The following is a 7,492-nucleotide window of genomic DNA, read 5'->3' as shown; positions in this document are numbered from 1 at the left end:
ACCACTTTTCACCAACCTCGATGCCCTCAACATTTAGTCCCTGCTAGCCCTCAATAATCACATCCGTGCTAGGCCTGTGTGTGGGTTTCTTGGTAGGGCTTTTTCGGTGTTTGGCCCTCAAGATCCTCGAATAAGTCAACTTGATCAGTTGACACAGGTTTAGGTCTCGATCGCTTATGTTTCCTTACAATCTTTTTCTGTTTTATAGAGGCAGGTCTCTGAAAGCCAACCATACCCAGAATTTTAGCGTTTTATCATTCTCGTTCGTACTATCTGCCATGATTTCACTCTAATGTCTGGAGAACTAGCAACGAAGAACATAATTTCAACCTTATGATCCTATTTTTAAGACTCACTAACACAAAATCAAAAGAAAATTTAATTATTGAATTAATTTTCTCAATTTCGGTACCACTAATTTTTTAAAAATTTTCTTATCCTAATAATAGTTTTCACTAACAAGGAGCAGGAAAACTCAGGGAATTAATATGTATACACCAAAAGTTCCAACATGAATCTCAAAGTGATCAAATGACCAAGGTTGGTGGCCAGACAATTCAAACGTTGGGCTAAATGAGCATTATCTGAACCAGCCATCTGACGATCGACCACTAAATCAAGTTGATCAACATGTAATGTCGATGGTTCCAATCAGTGGACCATGCATATGGTCTCAGCTACGTAAGCTCCTTGCAAGAACGTCCAGTCAAAACCCCTCGACCAACCGTCTTTAACTAAGTTGGAGTGATCATCATGTGATCGGTTGCCTCGAACTACTGAACTCAAACACATCGATCAACTGATAGTCGTTGTATTACACTTAAAGTGCAACATAAATTAGATATTAAAATAGCGCATTAATTGCATTAAGAGTGATTTCTATAACTGTTATCGCTTTTCTATAAATGTATAAAAATGTCTCCACCATGTTTACCCGAAATTCTCTAACTACTCTATTCTCTCTCTCTCTCCCTCTTTTTCTCTTGACTCCAACTCTTAAGACGTGTATTTCTAAAAGACAACTTAGAATCCATCAAATACATATAATAAAATTTTAGATTGACGAACATTCAAATTGAATGGAGAAGAAGCAGTTATGACATCATTAAAAGCAAGTGTTTAATTAAAAGTTATTTATAGTCAAATAATTAACAAATTAAATGTTAATAAAAGTTTTATTGCATAATAACATCAAAAATCTGAAGCGGGAGAATATTCAAATTTGAAAAAGAAGAATTGGCCACATTTCCAGATCTTAGCAAGTTCAAGTTATTAACTTGGAAGATTAATAAAAGTAAAAAAGATGAAAGATTAAGGTGAGTAAATAGGCTTTTAAATTGTAGTAGTATTTCTTATTTCTATATTTATTTTTTATTTCGATTTTTCACACATTATGTTATGTATCATTGAGGCTTAGGTCAGAAATAACTCTTCTTATCGTCATGTATAAAACATGTATGCCAACAATTATTTATTAACAATTGTATTAGTTTTTCTAGGAAGAGATTTTATGATTACATGATATGTAGATTCCAATATAAGTGCATATATCAGTTCATTACATGATCTATAAATTTAACAAGATTACATATACTTTGAGAAGATAGAGGTAAAAGGTTTTATAAAAAAAGAATGTATGATATAAGAAAATGAAATAGTGTAAACATGAAGACTCGTATGTGCATACTAAGAGGATGAGTACACCCCCTTGGGTACAAAAAAGAGATGTCATTATACACATGCATAGTGTTTCCTACCGTCTTAGACAATAGTGATGTTTAGATCGCTAACCGTTGTGCTGATATGAGAATATCGATTATTAGTGAGTACAAAGCTTTCCATTTCAAACAATCATATAAATTAGATTACGAACCGCTGCGTCGATGATATAATATCGATCAAGGGTATATCAGGTTATATTTTGACTATGTTTCTAACAAGAATGTGAAAATTGATAATGATGTACACTAAAGCTTATTATAAAAAATTACACCTTGGAAAGTAATATAAAAAGAAATACATGCAGGAATTCTTTGCATTATTAAATAAAATAACATTAGTTACTGTATTTAAACCGCATAAGACAATTCTGTGGAAATTAGCATCAATAGTTGCTTTTTTCCAATGTCGACATTGCAGGTCTATATCTTATAAATAAAAATTTTAAATTTCTATTAAAAATAATAAAATATGTATTTTCTTATAACTAATACATATGCTGTCATTACACTTTAGCCAATATTAGCAAAAAATATTTCAGGAAAATTTACATAAATATCACATAATTTTATTTATTTACATATTCTACACCCAAATTTTGATACTTATATTTATGATATTTTAGCATTATAAATTTATGCAAAAATCTTTTATTTTTCATTTAAGAAAATAATAATTATGATATTTTTAATGTGCTATTAAAATTTTGAGAGATATACATGAAAATATGAATATTTAGCTGTTTTATAAGTAAATATATAAGAGTTGTGTGGTATGTAAGTTCCCCCCCCTGTTTTTTTTAAGGTAAATTTAAGACTTCTGAGCTTCCAAAAATTATTATATGCGGAAAATCGTATTACATCTTGGGTTTGGATTCGCAAAGAAAAAAATTCTTCTCTGCGGTGTTTAGCATAAGTCTTAAGAAATCCCCAAAGTTGTCACATAGCAATAAAGAAACAAACCTCGGAGGAACGAAAGCAATGTCGGAGAGCCGTATTATGACCACGGGTGCATTTGTTTCAACGTTTATAACCATGGTTATAAATGTAACGTTGTTTTAACCATTTTGATTCACACGTGTAATAGATTGAAACACCAACCACAATAGCAAAATAAACAGTGTTGCGATCGCAGGCCACAGATTTCGTAACACGTTCACGACAACAAATATTCCTAGCTTACCCTTGGAGCCTCGTGTGCCCTAGAATCTTCTCATTACGTGCAACGCAGTCGTTAAAACTCTTGGCTCGCCATTCTCGATTGCCAATGTCTCCACTGTTTTACCGAAGGTATACATTTCCTTCCCTTCCTTCTCACCGAGTCATCTTCCTAAGGAACTTTTTTTTTGTTCTCTTCTTATTCTTCCCACATTTTCATCAATCACACCATTGCTAAGCCTGGGTACCGGGTTTCCTGGTAGGGCTTTTTTGGCGCCTACCTCGCATGACCCTCGAATGTGTCAACTTGATCAGACGACACAGGTTTGGGTCTCGACCGCTTCTCTTTCCTTACAATTTTTTTATGCTTTATAGAGGCAGGGATCCGAAAGCCAATCATACCTAGAAGTTCAGCGTCTACATCATCCCAGCTCGTACCATCTCTCATGATGCCACTCTACCGTATGGGGGGAATTAGCAGCAGAGAACGTAATTTAAACCCTTCAATCATATTTACAAGGCTCATTGGGCATGAAATCTAAGGAAAAATTAATTAACGAATTAATTTTCTCAATTTTGGAACCACTGATTGTTCAAAAGTTTTCCTATCCTTATTGTAGTTGTCATAATTAAGGAGCAGGAACACTCGTAGAATTATTATGTATGTTCCAAAACTACCATCATGAATCTCAAAGTGATCAAACAACCAAGGGTAATGATCGGACATTCCAAGTGTTGGGCAATTTGAGCATTATCTGAAAAAGCCATCTGATGACCAACCGCTCGGTCAAGTTGACCGACATGCAATAGCAATGGATCTAATCGGTGGACCATTCTCATGGTCTACCTATGCCTCTTGTAAGGACGTCTGGTCACAACTAGTTGACCGACCATCTTTATCTCGGCAGAAGCAATGGTCATTGACTGGTTGTCGGATGACCGAAATGAAACACGTCAATGAACTGATAGTTGTTGTATTAGAAACATAAATTTGATATTAAATTAGTGCATTAATTGCATTAATGGTGGTTTCTAGTTCTCTCCTTTCTATAAATGCACAAATATACATATATCCATATAAATTGGGGGCCCGAAGATGAATAAAGGGACTTCTCCCCAACTTATTTACCCAAAATTCTCTAACTACTCTATTTTTTTTCTCTCTTCCTCTTTTTCTCTTGGCTCCAACTCTTGAGTCCAGTATTTCCAAAAGAAAATCTAGGATCCAACAAAAACAGATAATAAAATTTTAGATTGAGGAGCATTCAAATTGAATGGAGAAGTTGTGACATCACTAAAAGAAAGTGTAATTGAAAATTATTTATAGTCAAATAATTAACTAATTAAATATTAATAAAAGTATTATTGCATAATAATGTCATAAATCTAAGGCGGAAGAATATTCAGATCCGAAAAAGAAGAATTACTCACATTTCCATATTGTAGCAAGTTCAAGTTATTAACTTTGAATATTAATAAAAGTAAGAAGGTGAAAGATTATGGTGAGTACTTAAGCTTTTAAAGTACAGTCGTATTTTTTTTTATTTCTATTTGTATTTTTTATTTCAATTTTTCACACTCTATGTTATACCTCATTGAGATCGAGATCTTAACTAACTCTTCATATTGCCATGTATAAAACATGTATATTAACAATTATATATAAACTGTATTATTTTTCGTAAGAAGAGATATTATGATTATATAATATGTAGATTGGAGTATAAGTGTTGTTGACCTCACTTTTGGTTGATGTTTAGTTTTCCCTCTTTAGTAGCCTAGGGTCTAGCCCCGAGATTTTACTGTTGAGTATTCCTAGAAAACTAGAAAAGGAACTCTCACCTTTAGAAATTCTAAACTCATCTTTGCACATATTGGTCCTAACCTCTAGCACTTAGCAGGTGGGGTCAGTATTGGGGATCTCAAGGAGAGTCCCCATAAGACTGCTTGACCTTAGGGCTGACCTTGGGTGTTGGTCTGGAGCTAGTTCACTCACTTGCACTCACTATCACCTATATTCACTTGCAACTCTAAACTCAAAATTGTTGACTTTGATCCCTTGATCTTTTGGGAGACTCATGTAAATGATCCCTTAGACCCACTAGGCCTAGGCTAGGGTTTAGCTCAGACCAGTACATAGAGGACCCAAATGGTGATTTCATTAGTCCACAGCTCATATGTGTTGGTTGGCACCTCAATTCTACCAAAATATCCAAAATGGCTTTTTGCCCTTAAATCACCCAAAGGACCTAAACACCCCCAAACCCTAAATTTGGACAAAATTCTCAATTTCACACAAATAACCAAATTTGTTCAAAAATCATTTCAAACTATTTTAAAATACCCAAATTGTCTAAAACCACCAAAAATTGCCAAAATTTACCAAAAATACCCTCAATTTTTCCAAAATTACAAAAATACCCTTGATGGCCCAAACTTTCCCAAAACATCCAAAATCAATTCAAATGTCTCCAAAACCAATTGGACCCTTGAATTGAACCCAATTTTATCATTTCGACCAAAACCTCCAAATTACCTTTAAAGGCCAAATTTCCCCAAATTCATCCCAAATGTCCATCAATTTGGCCCAAATCCACCCCAATTTCAATTCTAAATTCAAACTCATCTTTCACGTGATCAATTCAAACTAAATCCAAGCCTATTTGACCCATGTTTTAAGCTCAATTTTGATCTAAATTAAACCCTCAATTATGGCCATATGACTTAATCTCACGTAATTGAACCATATGATCCACTCAATTGCCCCAATTTGAATCCTAAATTCTTCCTAACAATCTTAAACATCAAATTGGACCTTTAATTGGCCTTGTCCAAGCCTCAATTTCACTCATTTTTAACCCAAGTCCAAAATCCCCAAATTTGCCTCAATATGTTTGTCTCCAAATGTCACCTAATTGAATACCCAAACCTCAGAATTGACACCCAATTGATGTTAAAAACTCTTTATGACATTCCTATAGACCATTTTGAACCATCAATTTTGACCTAACCCAACCTAAACCCAAGTCTAACCCAACACCCCAATTTGACCAAATGCCCAAAATCCTCCAAATTGAACCTCTAAAGCAATTCAAAATCACAACCTCTTGTGACAATCATCTACACAATATTGACAAATCAATTGAGCTCAATGTCATGGCTAGCCTATTCCAAACCCAACTTCTACCCATTTTGACCCAAATTAAACATTTTCCCCAAAATTGACTTAGTCATGCTAAAGTCACCAAATTAAGGTCTCCACAGCCACTAAGCACACCCCATGGACCAGCTAAATCCACTTAAACCACCCAAGTGAGATATGGTCCAAGGTTCCCTAATTTAAGGGATCTAATCCCATTTTTGGGTCTTAACTAATAAATATCCTCCATCATCACTTGTAGGGGTTAACCATAATTAAACCTCCCACTGGCTCACCTGACCACCTAACCACCTCCCCTGCCTTGGCAGGCCTACTTAGTGGTTGAAAAACTCCAAAATTGAGGGCCACCACCCTTAAATCAAACCCAATTTCAACCATAGAGTCCAACTCATCCTAATGGCTCTTAAGAGCTCCTCAGTCCTCCACCTAAACAACTCTTTGCACCCATTAATTGGCTCTGGTGGCCAGCCCAAGCTCTTCTATTTAATTAGCCCATCCATGGCCAAAGACAGGAGTCTTCAAAATCCTTAGGGAAATTCTACCAAAATCTCACTAGAGACTCTCCAAGCATCCCTAAGTTCAATCCAACCATCTTCCCCCTCTGTTTCCCACTGTGAAAGCCCAATTTTAAGCTCAAACTTTCAGCTCAGATCAGGACATCTCTCCACAGTCCACCAAACTCAATTTAATTGTGCACACACCATCCCTATGGCAAGAGAAGTTGATTCCCCATCAAATCCCCCTCCCACAAAAGCCCCATCCCAAACAATCTCTAACCTAGCTCTAGACCAACACCTAAAATCCACCTTGATCGAAATCATACATAGACAATTCACCAAGGCACAAGACTTCATTTGGAGGTTTGTTGGACTCAACTGAAGCTACCACAACCATCTAATTGAGGCTTCTCCTTTCAGACAGAGGTATTGAACTCTAACCATAACCCGAGCTTATTTTAACTCTCCATATGTAATGGTTTGATTTCATAATTTATTAACCATATAGATAGGTTCTTCTTGAGTAGATGAAGGTTTAGAAACAAACCTTATGTGATTTGGTTGAGTCTAGCTCAAGATCTTAAGGTTTTAGGTTGAACAGTTCACGGGTTAGGTCATTTGGGGACGATGACTGAGAGCCGTCTGATCGTGCGTTTATTCTACGAACTGATGAGATCAAGTCGGACAGGCAGATGGTGCGAAAAGGCGGGTTGACGAGGCAGCTACATGGTTGCCGGTGTCAAATGGCAAAACACCGTGTGTTCTTTCGGAGCTGCCTAGGATCCAGTCAGTGCTGCGCTGGATAAGTAGAAAAATAGGGATTTTTTAATTATTTTAAAAACATGAACTTCAAAAATTCATATCTTTCTCTAGAAAATCATAAAAATAAAATAAAAATACTCTCTTACTCAGTGAACAGAGGAGAATAATATGGACTAAAAATAAAAATTATTTTCTTA

Source organism: Phalaenopsis equestris, unplaced genomic scaffold, assembly GCF_001263595.1.
Source record: "Phalaenopsis equestris unplaced genomic scaffold, ASM126359v1 Scaffold001136, whole genome shotgun sequence".
NCBI lineage: Eukaryota > Viridiplantae > Streptophyta > Magnoliopsida > Asparagales > Orchidaceae > Phalaenopsis > Phalaenopsis equestris.
This window is presented reverse-complemented; position numbering follows the sequence as displayed.